Source organism: Protopterus annectens, chromosome 7.part0 (assembly GCF_019279795.1).
Source record: "Protopterus annectens isolate FY-2018-M chromosome 7.part0, PAN1.0, whole genome shotgun sequence".
Classification (NCBI taxonomy): domain Eukaryota; kingdom Metazoa; phylum Chordata; order Ceratodontiformes; family Protopteridae; genus Protopterus; species Protopterus annectens.
The window spans coordinates 1828792247-1828812346 of NC_056739.1; positions in this window are offsets into that span (position 1 = coordinate 1828792247).

Sequence of the window (20100 nt, forward strand, 5' to 3'; positions counted from 1 at the left end):
GTCTGTGATGTGGATGCCCCATGGGCCCCAATATGGACACGATTGGAACAAGCCTGCCACCCACTACTACTCACAACAGCAGTCCATGTCCTGAAGATGCCTGGCTTGGAGGCTGAGCAGGAGGAGCATATCAGCCCTGTGAATGTGTAAAGGGTGCCTCAGAGTGATGTAGCACAGTCCACATGTGTCTGTGTGGCCCGTTATGGAACAGACCCTGGACCTGACCGCAGGGGACAGGAACATGTCTGAGTGTGTCCAAGGGGGGGGGGGACAACATCCCTTGGGTTGGTTCCACCTGACAGTATTGCTGTACATGGACATGAAGAGGCCCCAACATGTGATGTGGCCAGGTAACATGGGCAGATGGGTTTGGAGAGATGGTTCTGCTGGGCAATAGTACATATACATCTTATTGTGTCACTGTTATAGAACATATGTTGGTAGTAATAGTCTACACAATCCTGGAACATGTCTAACAGCATGCATAGATATCCCCAATAACACAGAATGTCAGATGTGCAGCAATCACAAAGCAGCAATACCACAGGCATATATGGAACCATAGTGGCCCTGACAATGGCATGCAGATGAATAGTCTGTAACAGGTCAGTGATGATAGTGTCCACACAAGGAACATGGCTACAATCACATAGCAGAAAGTGTGGTACAATACCATATCTGTCCCACTGGTAGGTAAGCTGTAGCCATACCTAATGAGTTGTGTGTACAGTTTGTTGTAGCTGATATGGTGGAGGGGGTGACAGAGATGTGTATTAAGAACTGTGGTAACCTTGCTGTATGAGTTGCTCAGACCTGTTTCCATCTTTAAGTTTTTCAGTCAAGATGTCAAATGCACATCTGCCAACATATTCAGCAGCCGAAAATGAAGTGCTGATCACATGTTTAATCCAGTACTACCCTGGCTGTTTGGCAGGCCCACCCATGACCAGCAGGAGCGGACCACCCTGTGGAACGACCTAGTCTACAGGGTCAATGATGTCGGACTGCACAACTGCAGTTATGAGCAGGTCCAGCATCATTGTACTGACCTGCTTCACAATGCCCATTGGCATGCTGCTGCAGTCTGGGGGAATCAGCTCACCACAGGGGATGCCATGCCTTCTGTCTCCCCCGACATGTGTGGAGGAGCTCCTGGCCAGCCTTATGGCACCTGCCCGTCTGGCCAGCCACCAACTGCTGGACATCTTTGTGGAGGTGGGTGCAACCCACACACCACCCCAAGGAGCATGCAGGTAAGGACACAGAGCACATCAGTAGACCACTGTTGCATATACATCCACATCGGTACAGGTAGATCGTGCAAATCTGACATGTCATAAATATATTGTGTTGCTGCATAGTAGTGATAATCAGATGGCAAGATGTGGTAGCATTGTGGAAATGTACTGTTGATGTATTTTAATACTGCACCCACCCTGTTGCACTGCCATAGGTGTGGTCACTGACATTGCATCTTTCACCCTCTTATGTAGGTCCCTCTGGGATACCACCAAGGCAGCAGCCTGTAGCTGGCGAGTATGGTTTATGTAGATGCTTGCCAACACACCGGGCATGTAATGGCGATGGGATATTCCATGCACACATCTAACACACCTACCCAGAATGCATGCTGTACATGTGCACATATTGTTGCTGTGAAATGCATGGCATCACAGGGGTGAACATGATGTGGTATTGGAAGGGTATGTCAGGCACCTGCATAATAACTAACATACTGTCATTGCAGAATGTGTCCACAGGGAGTAACATAATGGTGGGAGACATGGCCTACAGTAGGGACATGTTTGGAACAACACCCATATACAGCACAACACCAGTGTATATACCTTTAGGACAATGGCAACTACTGCAGAGGTACACTATGGCATAATGCATTACAGTAGTCCACATTATCAGCTGGAACTAGGCTGTAACATGTGGTGTTCAGTGTATGGGACACTGCAAAGTGACACACATGTGTAGGGCTTACTTGTCATGCATCTGCAAAAAGGATGAAGGAGGGGGTGTGTCAGCATGACACACCAGTGCACTGCAGCAGGGCTCCTAAAGATGCTAGAAATGGCTCTATTTGCACATAGTCAGGTTCAGGACATCAGGCTTTCACAAATGACATCTATCCACATATCATGCCAGGTATGTGTTGCTGGAAAATATTGGAGCTGTGAGCATTAAAGCTGACATAACTGACACAGTAGTACACATTCAGCAATGGGCCATATACCTGTGAGGTGTGGTGCACAGTACATGGCAGGGTGCAGAGCAGGTGCACAGAAATACCATGTTCATGGGTGCAGTGGTATCCAGGGAAAGGGGCTTCATCTAATGACACAGCACATGCATCACACACATGTATACTATTGCCAGCATGGATTGACTATAGCTGCACTGCATGTTGTCGGGTACCATATGTTATGCATGTTGACAGAGGGGTAATAGGAGGACTGTGTATACTTTTACTGTGCAACCTCACCTGTATGTGTGTGTGTGCATCCTGGTGGGTAGTCAGTTTATCTGTAGAGTCACTCTGTTGATGTGGAGGGAGGTTGATGCATGTAGGCTGCTTGTGTGCATGTGTGTAACTGTGTGGTGGCCATGTATGCACATGTGTGATTGTGGGGTGTTCATACAGCAGTACCTCCCTCGGGGATCATGCAGTACATGCACATGGACTTCCACATTACACACCAGGAATACCTGTCATGTGTGTAATCACAGGACAGATGATAGTATAATATGGTCTGTAGCATGGAACAGGCATCCAGAGGGAAGGTAGACACCAGGTACACCCTTAATTTCCCATTCAGCAGAGAGGTCACCTACAACCCACGTATGCAGCACAACAGATGTATTGGGGAAGTACTAGTCAACACCAGGGAGTGTATCCAAATATTACAGGTGTTACATGATAGGCTGCAGGAGCAGCATATCTGGCATGTACAGAGCATTACATACACATGACATACCAGTGCATAATATTATGGATAGAACATAGTAGCCCACACATATAGGGGACCATGTTCATGATGTCTGGACATACAGAGGGTGCATACCGAATGACAGCAGTGAGGCCATGTAAAGCCACTACACACAGGTAAGGCAGGTAAAGTAGCAAAAGGCCTTGTGTTGTGACTGCTTATGTAGGCATTTAGAGGACTGATATGTTACTGAGTGGTATCAATGTGTGTATGTTAACAAGTGTGATGCAGGATGCGGTACCACATGGGCATATATGTGGGATTGTCTGTAAAGCCATGGACAGGTAGGTATTATGGAGGTGTGTGTGTGTGTGTGTGTGTGTGTGTGTGTGTGTGTGTGTGTGTGTGTGTGTGTGTGTACTGTTAGGCAATGTTATACAGGTTTTAAAGTGTGTTTATTGTTTTCCCCCACAGGTGGCAAGGTGGGCCAGGGTCCCTCCTGCATGCAATCTGATGTTGGTGTCCATACAGACACCGACGATGATGATAGTATGGTTGAGGCACAGGTGTAGTTGTCAGGGGCTGACACTGCACCAACATTTGACACCCCCATTTAGCCACCCCAACCCACACACAGTTTCAATGCCTATAAACACCCCATCACCAGTGGCCACAGTGGACGGACAGTTGGCGTTCAGTGGCAGTGCACAGGAAAGTGTGGCAACCATGCCTACTGTGTCCGGTTGCAGCAGGCATAGCCGAATGTCCAGCAGGGAACCACATAGGCAGATGTCCCCCGGGTGCTCTTGGTAGGGCTGCTGGACATCATGCCCCTGGCAGAGGTGACATAGTTGATACCAGCAGAAGCATGTTTAAGGCTGTCATGGCGGTGCAGGTACATATAGAATGTTACCACAGACAGGGCCTGAGGCTGCAGAGGGCTGCTCTCACATCTGCAAATGACAACACCCGTGAACTGGCTGGTGCCATCCGTAGATTAACAGAGTTCATCGATAGATGGTCTGGTGAGATGATGGCCCTTATCGACTGTGGTCTGTCCGTGCTTGAACATGTGGTGGGAGTGTGGCAATGACCATGAGGATGTAGGCCAGCAATGCCAACAGCTGGTAGTCAATGTGGACATGCTAGGACACCAAGGAGCTCCCGTAGTGGCAGTAGCCACCACGGCACTGCAGGGGGAGCACTGCCCACACCACACCACAGCAGGAAAACAGGTAGAGTCTTACAAACAATGAAAAATAAAAGGCAGCTGTTGCAAGACAAAAGTGACGCTTGGTAGATGGTAAATCCTTTATAAGCAGAAAACTCCAAATCCAGAAAAAATACAGACAATGTTCATCCAAGATAAAGCAGTGCAAGCAAACACAGCAGCATTAAGTGCTTTCGTCTGGTAGATGACTTCCTCAGAATACAAAAATACTGCAATTAGCACCTGTTTAAATACATTGCTTACCCAATCACAAATAACTGATATAATTTCCCCCATTAACAAGGCTGCAAATACTTAATACAAGCCAAATATAAAACAATAATACGTCCCTAAACAGTGTATATAACTAAATAAAAAACATAGATTTTAATTTCAATAGAGAAGATAAAGAAATTCTATCATTTAACCCAGGAGCATGATAGGCATCAAGCCTAATTTGCCATTTGAGTTCTACAAACTCCAAATACTCATTCAAGGGTCCCCCATGAGGTCCCAGATCTACCTGTTCCAATATAAAGAACAGGAAGGAATGGGTAGGTTCATTAACCAAATGTTTATATAATGCATTCTTTTCATTTTTATTCCTGATATCATATAAATGTTGATAAATCCTTAACCTTAGGGCATTTTTAGTTTTACCTACATAGAAACTTGCACAGAATCTACACAAGGCCAAATACACAACCCCTTTAGTGTAACAGTACATCCTTTTTGAACTGGAAATATATCCAAAATTTTTGAACTTGATTTTTTCTCTGTCCATAACATAAGGGCATTGGGCACACCTCCCACACTTAAAAGTACCACCATTGTGGGTGTCAAATTTTTGCTTTTCAAACAATCCTTTAAGGGAAGTGTCTCTTTGTAAACCACTTGCGGTTCAATACCAAATTTCCCTGATAATTCAGGGTCAACATCAAATATTTTCCAATATTTGGAAATAATGTTTTTAATGTCACAAAAATTGGATGTATAAGTAAGAGTAAGCACCCGTCCAAAATTTAAAGGTTTACAGTCATTATGACTTTTGGTGGGCACCTTCCCTAGTAGTGCAAGAAAATGACCATTCATTCTTTTAGTCTTAACTTCATTAAAAATATCTATGACACAGCAGGCCATGAGCACGTGGTCCTGGCTAGTCCCAGGACGGACTTGGTACCAGCAGACATTTGTCATTGTCAGGTGAGAGTAGCACATCGAGGCCTGTACCTGGACATGTCCATGGAACTCCTGACAGGCACAGTCTACATGTCCATGGCTGGAGGCAGTAAACTGCACACGCTGCCAGGTATGGTCTGCAGCTGTCCATAAACAACTGTGTAGGGCAGCCACATGGCAGAACTGTGTGCATGCATATCCACACACTATGCAAACATACCTAGAGCAACCACACAACTACACACACCACATCACCACACCCAGCTCACCACAGTACACCCCTCACCCACACACATGGTGTAAAATGTATGGCCCACCCTCGGCCTATGGCAAACCAACATCACACTCTGTGCATATGATGATACTTGTGCCACATCCCTGTCATCCATACCAACAATGCAGGGACAGGCTAATATGGTTCTGATGCACACAGTGACTGTACTACAGTGTACCACAGTACTGCAGTATAACATGTTGTAAGGACTAAAGTGTAATGCATATATGGCAGGTAGTGTAGCCATCCAGCAATGATGCATTATAGCTGTTAGTAACACTGGTTGATTGCGGTCCCTATAATATGTTATCCATTTGTGTTGTAGGTGTACATGTGTCAGCACAAGGATGGTCTGCAGTCATATTCCACAACGGGGTATGACACTGTGGTGACACCATGGCTGTGACATATCTGGGGTACAGTTGAACAGATGTCACAGGTTACTAAAATGATTATTGCCTGTGCCACATGGACAGGTGACCCACTGAGTAGTGTATACCCTGCACCTGATGTAGACCCATCCACATACACACACACTGTTACTTGGAAAAACTGGGACTAGACCCCTACCTAGCTATGTAGTGATACTGAAGTGTGTGGCTTACATTGCACACACCACACAGTGTTTAGGGTGAGGTGCGTCCCAGGTTACATGTTACATGCAGAACATCCCCAGACATGTACAGTATGCTAATGGGGGATGTAATGGGTGTATATGGACAATAAGTAGTGTGACATACCATCATATACACATTAGCAGACACATAACAGCCAGACACACATCAGAGATACCAGGGCCTATCGCTGCTAACTAACTTGACCATGTGTCCAATGTGTTACAGGTAGGCTGCACACAGCATATGCATAACGGGCTTAGATTGTGGAATCAGTTACTTGTATGGTTCATTGTGACAGTGGAAACCATAACATGGTACATGGGACATTTACCGGGTGTACCTTGGTGTAATGACAGTGTACAACAGTGTACACAGCACCCACATCTCCCAGTGGATATTGTACTCCATGAAACCCACGATGACACTCTGCCATATGCACCATCACACACTGGCCGCAACTGAGATACAACCAATAGTATACCCCAGCAGTGGAACTAAAGGGATATGCAACAAATGCACATGCCACATGCATAGTATGGTGTTGCATTGTCATGCCTCACCTATGGGCAGCAACAACAGTATCTGTACTACTGTGTGGCAATGGGTATTGTAATAGGAGTATGTGGCCTCGGAATGCTGTACCCTACAGATATATGGATATGCACAACTACACACACGTGTCAGAACACAATGGGTATCCCATGCCTATCAACTCATTTGTAAAACACTGTTGTGCTGGTACTGCAAGTCTTGTGTAGCTGGTATGGGGGCAGATGAACAGGGTACATGTAATGTCCCATACAGCAACAGCCACAACTGACTATGGCAATGGGTGTGGCTGCTGTATGGGACAGCAGCAGCAGTCACAACTGACTATGGCAATGAGTGCTGTATTAGTTGCGAAGGCCCTCATGGAATTCCCAAGTACAGGTGTGATAACACACAGACACTGCTATACTCAGTCATGCACATGTACACATGTGTCAGTACAGGGATGCATCGCTGCAGGTGGTGATAGCTGTATACCTAGCTATTGTCCAAGGGGAGGTGGGTTGTATAGGGTTGTGTGTACAGTGGTATCCTGCCACCTGCCAGGTGGCAGCAAGCACTCTATCGACTGACACTACTGTGGTGACCCTCAGTGTATGAATGATATGCACCAGCCAATCTTCCAGGTGCTTCCTGCACATGGCCACTGAGGTGATCAAGTTGACATGTATGCAACATGCATTACAACACATGGTTACTGTCTGTGATGGAGACATATACCCAAGCATGTTCTGTAGACTGTGGTAGTGTAGTGGAGGTACCCATGGCATGTGGTGCATACAGGGTGACATCTCCTATGTGTGCCAGTTCTTATACAGCTGAGCAGACATGTCAGTGTCAATCAAGCTTAGGTTGCCTGTAGATATCCCAGCTGGATACCTGCCATCTGCACATTTGTACAGGAACTGACAGTCATCAGCTTGGCAAGAAGCAATGCAGTAGCATGAGTGTGTTGACAGATAGATGTCTAACAACAATATATATGCCATAACTACATCTCGGAAGCCCTGACTAACATGTGCTGTACAGACGGTATTCTACAGTTACATTCCACATAACAGATCATTACCCAGTAAGGGGCATATACTGTGACACAGCTCACACACCAGGGATACAACAGTGAGGCCTCAGTGTCCAACAATGCCTACAGGAATTCCTGTTGTCATACTACATGTAGCACTGTGCTCTTACCTGGGTTAGCACCGTCGACAGTAGTACTGCCATGATACACTACATGCCAGTGTGACAGCACATACCCTGGGCTACTACACCTGTATGTAACACATTCAAATGAATAACAGTGCTGTACAGGCCTCGTATATGCCTGTGCCCCACACATGACACTCACACCCCTTGCTACTGTAATGACAGCACATAGGTGCATGTATTGTACATGGCATTACATACAGTTATTAAAGATTATCAGACTGGGTAGTGTGACCTGGTTACCAGGTTTAAGCCATGCTTAGCAAGTATCAACATTGCTGCAATATAACAGCTGAGTTGATTTGCGCACTGGTAAGCGAAGCCTACACTGTGCAAGTGCCTGTACATTTACCCATAGCTCAGCGCTGCTTAGCTTTGCACAAACCCATGCAAATGCACTTAAAGCTGCTCAAAACTGCCTTAACCACTCTGTATTCAACAGCCCTTGTTCTGCCCAGCAACACAATGAACAGCCCTTGTATGTCTTGGAACCTCTACACTGAAGTCACAGTACGTAACCACTACACCATGACCACTATGAAGACATCTGTTGTTTTACAAATATAGCTGTTAATACACATATTGACTAGTATTGAACAATTGCATTTAGTTCCTAAATTGTGTAGTCCTTGTTATTAATATGACTGTTGCATCACATATGTTGTTTTATCATAATGTACACATAGCAGATACACATGGTGAGATACATGTGGGAGGGTATACACAACCGTGAGGTTTACTCATGACAGAAATATGGTTGTATACATATAATAGGTCTATATATATCTATATGTACATACACATGTATACCCATACATATGTCTGTATACACATCTGTATAGTGCAACATATATATGGCCATGTGTACATCTCTTCGTATGTACATATATATATATATATATATATATATATATATATATATATATATATATATATATATATATATATATATATATATATATAGGTTCATAGGTTCATACTAGGCTATCTGCCCTAGGGCATTTATAAGCCTAACCAGAATGTGTTTGACTTTCGCCACCCATATTAAATTTATTTTGCTATGCCCTTTTTCGAGGTTAGTATACTGTGCCTCTGTCTAACAGTGACACAGAAGTAATACCCGGGGTAAACCTACGATCTCCCATCCACTCATCAAGATTCCTCTTGAAGAGAGTCAATGAGGGACTCTGCCTGACCTGGACTGGGATTTTATTCCAGAGTGAAGGGAGCCTCTGGGTTATGAATCTGTCCCTCCAGCATGTCCTATTTATTTCAGTGCTGAGGTTCAAGTCTCTCGAGCGCGTAGCTTGAAGGGATTTGGATTTTCTGAGGTGCAGCATGTCCGTTAATTCCGGGTTGGACATGGCTTTATACGTCAGGCACAGATCGCCTCTGAACAGGCGGTATGCCACTGAGTAGAGCTGGAGTTTCTTTAACCGGGCAGCATATGGCATCTGTTTGAGCCCTTTGATCCTCTTGGTGAGGTACTTTTGGGGTCTTTCCAGTTGCTGCAAGTGTCTGGTAAGGTACATCCCAAAAGGGGCATTGTACTCAATTATGGGCCTGATGAGGGATGAGTAAAGAGGCACGATGACGTCCCCTGATCTAGATGTGAATCCCTTAATGATTAGGTGGGCTATATAAAATGTTTTTCTAACCACTTTGGCCACGTGGTTGTCAAATGAGAGATTGCTATCAACTTGGGTCCCCAGGTCCCTAATTACTTCTTCTTGACTTAATGGATTACCACCTATGTGGTAATTTGTGGGCACTTTGTTTTTGCCAAAGGGGATGACTATACACTTTTTGGCATTTAGCTTGAGGCCATGGCTCTGGCACCAGTTGTCTGTTTCTATGAGGCCCTTTTGGAGGATGCTTGTGTCAACTGGAGAGTCTATTATGGCGCCCAGTTTGCAGTCATCTGCGAACTTGGTCAGCCACAGTCCTTACGTGTTGACCTGTACCTCCGAGAAATATATACTGAACAAGAGAGGTCCCAGGACTGAGCCTTGTGGGACACCACTTGTAACTGGTTTGGAGTCTGACATGGCTCCAGCAATTCTAACCATGTGGGTTCTGTCCTTGAGCCAGTTTGCAATCCATCTAGTGACATAGGGGTTTATATTTAAGCTGGTGAGCTTATCTATAATGCCCGAGTGGGGTATTGTATCGAAGGCTTTGCAGGTCCAGGTAGGCTGTGTGGACCACCTTCCCTCGTCAATGGCCTTGGTGACTGTTTCAAAGAAATCAACCAGGTTTAAGAGGCAGGATCTGCCCTTAACAAAGCCGAACTGGGTAGGATCCAGTGTTTATAGGTCCCCAATATCTTTATTTATGAGGTCCATGATGATCCTTTCCATAGCTTTGCAGACCAAGCTAGTCAGGCTTATGGGGCGATAGTTTCCAGGATCCGTTGAGGCACCACCTTTATGGAGAGGGACCACTGTTGCTGTACGCCACTCTTTGGGCACATATCCTGTAGTAAGGCTGAGATTGAACAGTAGTTTTATGTTTGGGTTTAGCTCTTCTTGGAGTTCATGTAGGACAGCCCGGGACACCATCTGGTCCCATTGATGCTGTGTTTTTGCTTTGGAGAGGGTGGCTCTTACCTGAGCATCTGAGATGTCAGGGGGACAGCACTCTGCTGGGATAGATATTTGCCCTTTTGGTGGGGTGGGGGTAGAAGTTTGCGCTGAACGGGTCAGCTAGGATGTTGGCAATGTCTGTGGGTTCGGTGTATTTTGTGTCATTTTGGACTAATTCTGAGCATATCTGGGAATTACCACCCAGGTTCCTAACATAACTAAAGAAAGCCTTGTGATTATCCTTAGTGTCCTGTGCAATTTTTCTCTCCAAGCTGGCCTTAGACAATTTTATGTGTGCCCGTAGTTTTTTGCTAATACTGATCAGTGATGCCTTCCCTTTTTGGGATTTTGCTCTGTCATTTAGTAGCTTCCTCCTTCTATTGTATAGTTTGTTTATGGCTGGGGTCCACCAGACAGGACGTCTGCCTTTGGAGGATTGGGTCTTGGTTTTATTTGGGATCACATGATCCATGCATTCCTGAAGGTGTTCATAGAATGCGTTTATAAAGGATTCTGCAGTCTGGGCGGTATTTTCCACAGGCCCGGGGGCTTTGAAGGATTCCACCTCAGTTTTGAGGAGTGTGAAATTTGCTTTAGAGAAGTTTTTCACTGTGGTTTTCTGGGCAGGGAGTGGGGTCGGGATGTGAATATCCAGTGAGATTAGTTTATGGTTTGATATTACCAGTGAGGGATACACTTCTGGTCTGGAGCATAGAGTCCCCATGTTGGTGATGATCAGGTCCAGTATGTTTTTCCCTCTTGTGGGAGTGGTAACAAGTTGTTCCATAGCATTTGAGTTTATAAATTCTAGGAACCTTTGGGCTAGGGTGTTGGAGCTAGAGTAATGCTTCCAGTCTATGTTTGGGTAGTTGAAGTCGCCCAATATAATGGTGTTTGGAGAGACCTTCATATTTTCCAGTGTTCTCAGGAAGGCAGTGGGTTCCTGAGTTTGGGAGGGTGGTCTGTAGCAGGCTATAAACCGGAAGGCAGTTTTACCCACTGTTAGTTGCACATGGATAGTCTCTGATGCTTCGTGCTTTGCCACCAACCTGGAGGTGTGGGTATCTTTGATGAATATCGATACTCCCCCTGCTTTTGTGGTTCGGTCCAAGTTTTGGGGCCGAAAAGCATGGTATGAGGTATAACCTGGTAGTGCTGGGGTGCTCGGGAGCCCTGAACCAGGTTTTTGTTACTGCACAGATATCGATGTTCTCCATGCTAAGGAGAGTTTCGAAAAGCGTGCATCTTCAGGTTTAGACTTCTGGCGTTGAGTAGCATTACTCTTAGTTTCTTATCCCTTGTGATACCTATGGAGGTGGGTTTGTCTTTTGAGCCTTGCCTAAAAAGGCACTATGGGGTAGAAAGAGCCTTTGCCAATATCAAAGCCCAGGGGTGACAGGTGCAAGCCGTCCCTAGCGAAGCATCGTGGCTTGTCGAGCATATCATCCCAAGCTGACAGGCATTGGATCCCTTTTGAATGACACCAGTACTTAAGCCAATTGTTGAAATTGATCATCTTGTCTTCATATTGTGGCATCATTCTTGGTGAGGGTAAGATGCTACTCAAGGTCAGGGTCATACCGGCCTGGGCTACATGCTCAGAGAGCTCCTTTATGTCTCTTTTCATGTAGTCCAGGGAGGTACGTCTCAGGTCATTCACACCAGCATGGACAATGACTGAGTCATATTTGTACTTACCTTGGAGTGACCTGAGTGCTTGTGTTATGTGACGGATCCTAGCGCCCAACAGGTGGCTCACCGTGACCCTCTCCATGTTCAGCCTGGTGAGCGGGGCGTCAGTGTGCCTGATGATAGAGTCACCTATTACAAGTGTATCAGGTGTGTTGTTTAGTCTTAAGGGCTGTGACTGTTTGGCACACTGGCTTTGTGAGATATGTGTTGCACATGTTTTGTTTTGGAGTAGCGGCTGCTTGGGTGTCTGCTTTGGAGGTCTCTGCTGCTTCGGCAGATCTTTATTTAGAGCCTCCGAGTATGTTTTTGTGTGATTATGTGTTTGGTTTGCTGTCGTGGTAGGTCTATGTGAGACTGGAATTGTAGTGAGTGTGGTTTCCTTCTCCTCCTGACTGGTTATGCCAGTACTGAGTTGAGAGAGCTTAGCCTCCAGTTTGGCTATATGGTTGCATCTCTCACATGTGTTGGAATTTGTTGGGAGGAGGAGAGGGTTGTCTGTGTACATGAGGCAGTTGTAACATTGCCTCAAGATTCCCATATTCACCAGCTGGAGCAGAGAGGAGATTGACAACTGACCTTTGGACATGCTAGAATAATATTGGGAAGTCCTTAATAATTGAAAACCAGGGCCATTGGGGAGTGAGGATGTAGTGCTTTTAATTTTTAGTGCTGACTTATATAATTGCTTTAGTGAGCAAGTGCCAGGTAACTTAAGTGTAATATGTTACAGGTAACTTAAATGCAAAAACGACAAACAGTAACTTTCTTTCAAGTGAAACAAGGAAATAAGTACAGTAAGCAATGCAGATATCACTAGTGATCCACAGAAGCTCTGAGAAGCCACGTATTAGGTGGAATTAGCATTCCAGGGAAATAACAAGCAAACAAACAACAAGCATATAAACAAAGCTAGATTCAGCAGGCCTGGATCTAGTCTATGCTACAGCAAACAAGGTGTACCAATTTCAGTAAGATACAGTTCAAATATTCAGGCACTATAAACCTTTAACCAGAAATTCCCAGCTCAGAAGGGCAGAGTCCAGCCTCTTCTCCCACAAGAGTGCAGACCACAAACCTTCTTAATGTAAAATAACTGGCCTGAAGCCCAAGTGCTTAAACCAGAACTAATACACTTTAAGAATAACAGACACTGGGCTCTCAATCAGCAGTTCCCAACTTAGAAGGATGAAAGCTACCTGTCCTGCCACCACAGTGCATGCCACAAACCTTCCTAATGTAAAACAACTGGTCTAAAGCCCAAGTGCTTAATCCAAAAGACTTAGAATGATAGCTACACTTTAATCAAGTTACTACCAAGCAGTAATAAACACAATTGAATACTTTAGAGAATGCCTGGATTAGTGCTCAAGTTACACAAACAAAGCTAGATCCAGCAGGCCCGAATCCAGTCTATGCCACAGCAAACAAGGCGCACCAACTTCAGTAAGAAGCAGTTCAGATATGCATGCACTATAAGCCTTCACCCAGAAATTCCCAGCTCAGAAGGGCAGAGTCCAGCCTATCCTCCCACAAGAGAGCAGACCATGAACCCTCTTAATGTAAAATAACTGGCCTGAAAGCCCAAGTACTTAAACCAGAATTAATACACTTTTAGAATAACAGACACTAAGCCCTCAATCAGCAGTTCCCAACCTTGAAGGATGTAAGCTACCTGTTCTGCCACTACAGTGCAGACCACAAACCCTCTCAGTGCAAAACAACTGGTCCGAAGCCCAAGTGTTTAAACCAAAAGGCTTAGAATGAGTTACACCAAGCAGTAATAAATACAATTGAGTACTTTTAAGATGATGCAAAAGTAAAAAAAAGTAGGTAGAAACACACGTAGAGTAAAAGCATATGATTTTTTTTTTTTTTTTTCTGAACAAGTGCTGAGATCAAAGAAACAGATTTGAGTGCTGAAACTAGAAAACTGGCTAGTTATAAGAAAAAAAAACTAAGCTAGAAGGCTTCCCTCCAACACAGAAGGGCTTGGGGGCTCAGAAGCCTACAAATAGTCTATACCACTTAACAGGAAAGGCAGGAAACAAGCTTAATTTTTTTTTTCTGTTTCCCAGATGCTCTCTTTGTACACAGTAGGAGTGTCTGAAATCAGAATATGATCTCACTGCACTCAGTTGAGTGAGCAAATGAGATGGGCCCAGAAGGAGTATCCAAACACAAATTTACAAGAGGGGCGGGCAGTTGCAAGGCCACTAAGATTAACACCAAAACAAAAACAGGGAGGGTCGGTGGGACTAACTGAAGAGCAGAGTGAAAACTTCCAGTTCAGCTAATATTCCTTCCAAACAGTTAAAATCAATTTAAATACTGTATTTTTTTGAAAAAAAAAGAGCAGATAAAGGTACTTAAATTCTCTTTTACGTCCAGTTGAATATAGCAAGTTTTTAGCTGGCCAAAGCTGAGGTTTTTAAGCAGAAAATATTTCACATTGCACCACTTAAATAGGCAAGGACAGGAAATCAAAGAATGTGACTACCCCACACACCTGTAATTACTAGCAAACAACAAAATTCAGCAAACACTGACTAACTTCCAGTTCAGCTAATATTCCTTCCACACAGTTAAAATCAATTTAAATACTGTACACACATATATATATATATATATATATATATATATATATATATATATATATGCATATCTAGATATATGTATATATAGATATACATACATGTATATATAGATATATGTATATATAGCTATATATGTATGCACATCCTATGTGTACATATATGCCTAGTTATGTTAGTATATATGTAGATATTTATAAATATATATGCATACATATCTATACTGATATGCCTACTACTGTCAATATATATGTAGATATCCATACATATATGTGCATATGTATCTCTATCCGTATATATGTAGACATATATTGTTCTGTATATGTATATATGTGAATGTTTACATGTATATCTATGTACATATACATATCCATCTATGTATGACAATATGTATATGTGTATATATCTATATAGATATCTGGTGAATTATATATACATATATGCTCACCATATGTCCTGAACATGGAGTGAGGCCCTACCTCAGCCCCTATAGTCCCAACTTCATAGTGCAAGGGGATGTCAGGTATGTATTGCAGGTATATTTTTAGACTACTGACATGGTGTGTGTGGGAGGTCACATCTGCTTTTAACATGTGCACCACTGGCTACTGACAGACATCCTAAGGACATCATAGTACAGTACCACTGCTAGCACAGTAATGCTCCTGTGGACTATAACAGAGATATTGCCCAATATATGTGGACAGTCTGGCACACCTAGGACAATCCAGAGGTATACACAGAACCCCTTAGTGCAAGACATGTAGCCTGACAATGTGGATGTTAACAGCCATGTAGATGGGTATAATACATACTTACTGGTATACATTTGCCCACATAGATTATGCATTCACACACCCCTATTTGTCCTGACACATAATAACCACTGGTACAGAGGTGCTATGGCCACATAGTACCCACTAGTTATTGACATACATCTGTACTGCATCCCACTGCTGACATACTTGACTGTTATGGTGGCCCAGCAGCAGTACATCTGGCTAGTATCTGGATATGACTTCTCACTGGGTAAGTACACAGCTGCTAGGCATGTGACAAAGCACTGTGCAGGCTACAGGCATACTGGCTCAACACTGGCCAACATTTCCTATGGGGGAACACACATGTACCTGCATATATAGAAGGCTCTACTGGCATGTCACAGCACAGAGTAACAGACACCTGTGTGAAAGTGCATAACCACAACCAATGTGAACACAGCTACAGCCACATATGGTAAGCTATTGTAATATTACAGTATATGGACTATCTGTTCAACACCATCCTCATATGTGCCACTCACACACTAACCCTGCATATACTGGTCCACTACACAGTGTGGTCCGATGCCTTTTCATGGTGTGGGACATGTGTGTGTTTGGCCTTACAAATTTGTAAGCCGATAGGGTAACATACAGTGGAGCAGCATGTAACATCAGATAAACCAGAACCAAGAACAATGACATCTACCACAGTGTGTACACAGGCCAAGGTACATATTACCAGTAAACACACTGTTGACAATCACCATAAGTGCACAGACCTCAGTACAGTACACACAACCACAGAATGTCCAGGTCATGTCATCAAATATAACCCCTACTATACATAACAAGTGTAGCAGTCTGATATCAAACTGGCTTGTTATCACATATTATGTCACTAAATATGGTCTACAGCACACATGCACCTCTTACTGCATGACATATGTACAAGGGGTGACAGAGTTGTGGCTGGAGGCACAAACGCAAGACCAATATTGACATGTTGCTGTGATAACCTCATACATTTACTGTTGTAGCAGGGTGTGTTGCAACATATGTCCTATGATGGATATGAAGTCAGTAACTCTCATGGCTGTCACCATCTACAGATTGCAAACCTCACACTACCTTCTGCAGTTCACAGATAGGTGCTCTGTGGGTAACACATGAAACAAAAGGCACCACACACTGCCCAGTCTGCAGATGACCCACCAGATAGGGGTTTCCTCATAAACATAGCACTGACATGACAGGTATTAAAACATATAGGACAGCCATATCTACACACACCCTGTTAAACCAACATTACTCCAAATGCAGTATAGCAGCACTTACAGTCTGTAGTCAGGTCAGGCACATCCCCCTCCTGTGTTTTGGCCTGTTTCCACAGTGTATGTTGTTAGAGGTAAATCCCCAATCCATCTGTGATGCTGTTTGCCAAACATCAGATCAAGTTCCTGCTCACAGTGAATGAAAAGGCCCAAAACCAACATAATGTTCCTAGATATTGGAGTGTGTTACTATGCAATTGACTATGGGAATGTTACCACAGCTGTTCCACATGCAAACAGCTAGAGGAGGGCTGCAATTTGTGCAGAGGCCATCATCTGATCATGAGCATCACTTAAAATACACATGCTACTGCCGAAGCAAAGCAGGTGTAAGTCTCCACATCCACCAGAAAGGGAATGAGAGAGGCAGGCAGAGGCAAAGATAAGTCAGAGAGGGGTAGGAGAGTAGAACATAAGCATGTTAGTGCCACACACCTACCAGTACATGGTATCAAACCCCTGATGACTATATAGTGCTATAACATGTCTATGCAGTTATTAGATGCACCATAGAGGTTACATGTTGAGGAGCCTTCCAAACTTATATGTGATGGTGAGTGACATCTGCAACAGTGATATGGTAGCTATATGGTAGGTGTAGTACATGTGGCTGTCCCCATGAACAGGTGTCAGTGTCAACACAACCACACTCTCACAGGGGCACGCACACATTGGCACACTTGGCAGGGCCAGGAATACAGCTCATCACTAGTAAGATTGCCACAACACAGTACTGTGCAGGTATCACATGCACCACAGGGGTCATACGGAGGTTTTATGGGCAACTGGTATGTGGAGGTGTCTGACATCAGACAACATGCTTCAGTATGCCAATGGGGGTTGTAGCGAGTGTGAATGTGGTCAAAGGCATCGTACAACACACACAGACACAGGGTTCCAGTACTGACATGCATGGGTGCATTGCTTCATGGGTGTGTAGTGGTCAACTGTGCCAAATGGCTATACAAGGCTAGGTGATGGGTATACCTTGAAATCAGGCCACATGACAATGGTCTGCAGTGCGAATCGGGGGTGTAGTGTCTGGATTTGCCCATACAGGTGGGCATTGTATTCACCATCCAGTCACCTGGGTAACTATTGCGTGTGGCCAATGCTGTGCATTGCTTGCCATGTATGTGTTCTTTAGTCCATGACCTGGACAGTGTCTGGGATGTGCACAACTCCCACATGCATGTACAGTGACATGTGGAACTGTACCTGGGGTGTCTGGCCCATGTTGTGTACATAGATTGTTATCATCAGATGTGCCAGTCCTGGCCTCATGTGGTGGGAACTGTTAATGGATAGCAGGTTGACCCTGCACCTACATTGATAGCATGATACTGGTATTCCCTGGTGTCAGTGGCATCTCTCCATACAGGGCATGTCTTTCAGGCATGGTATGTCCTTTGTGTGTCACATTTGATGGCACCCCAAGTGTTGCAGGTGTCCAGTGGGGAACATAGGGAAGGTGCACTGTCGGCATGTAATTGCCTATTGGACTGATGGACAGGGTGCCATGCCCTCTGTAGCCCACTGCAATCACACCATGGTTGCTATCAGTGGGCAATATGCAGGGTACTACCAACATAGCAGCTGTTGCCTAGGCAAGTGTGTGTGTGTATGAGACATGGGTTGAGAGTTTTTCTGGGTAATACAAGGGTTGCTAACTTTGTTAACCTGGCCTTGATGTCACATGTAGGGGTATGGATTTGCACCCAGCCTATCGGCTATTTCACATCTGTTATCCTTGTATGGTGGACATTGTGATATATACTAGGGCCAACATATAAGAAATTTGCAAAACCTTCTTCACATTGAGTCCAGTTGTAACACACTCATCCCCATCTCCACACAGGATATGAATGACAAACACAGACACACACCTGTCATGTCTCAGATTAGAACTCCTACCAAACTAGTTTACTACACTACAGCACTACGCAGTTATAGGACACGCCATGGAGATTATTGGAGTATTCTTTCCCCAAAGGTGTATTTCACAGTGAATGACATCAGCAGGATTGCCAAAGTAGGGACTTTGACTTGTAGTGAGTGTGACTAGCCTAAAATGCATTGCTTCCTACAAAGACATAGACACACACAAAAACATCTACAACTGCCATGTGTGGGAATAGAACCCTTATCAGAGTTCTATATCATACTATAGCATAAAGCTGTTAAAGGACACACCACAGGGATTACTGAAATACTTTTTCCCAAAAGGTGTATTTCAAAGTAAATGACATCAGCAGGATTTCCAAAGTAGGGCATTTGACTTGTAGTGAGTGCGACTAGCCTAAAATGCATTGCTCCCTACACAGACATAGACAACTGTCATGTGTGAGAATAGAACCCTGACAAGAGTTCTATATTATACTACAGCATGCAGCTGTTATAGGACACGCCACGGGGATTATTGGATTATTCTTCCCCAAAGGTGTATTTGACAGTGAATGACATCAGCAGGGTTGCCAAAGTAGGGCAATTGAATTGTAGTGAGTGTGACTAGCCTAAAATACATTGATCCATACACAGACATACACAAAAATATCCACAACCGCCATGTGTGAGAATAGAACCCCTACCAGAGTTCTATATCACACTACAGGATGAAGTTGTTATAGGACACATCACTGGGATTACTGGAGTACTCTTTCCCCAAAGGTGTATTTTACAGTGAATGACATCAGCAGGCTTGCCAAAGTAGGGCATTTGAATTGTAGTGAGTGTAACTAGCATTAAATGCTTTGCTCCCTACACGGACATAGTAACACACAAAAACATCCACAACTGCCATGTATGGGAAAAGATCCCCTACCAGGGGCCTATATCACACTACAACATGAAGTGGTTATAGGACACACCACCAGGATTACTGCAGTACTCTTTCCCCAAAGGTGTATTTCACAGTGAATGACCTCAGCAGGATTGCCAAAGTAGGGCAATTGAATTGTAGTGAGTGTAACTAGCATAAAATGCATTGCTCCCTACACAGACAGAAACACACACACAGTTGCCATGTCTGGGATTAGAACTCTTACGTAACTCATTTATCACACTACAGCAGTACACAGTTATAGGATGTGCCATGGACATTAATGGACTACTTCTTTCTGAAAGGTGTATTCCACAGTGTATGACATCAACAGACTTGCCAAGGTAG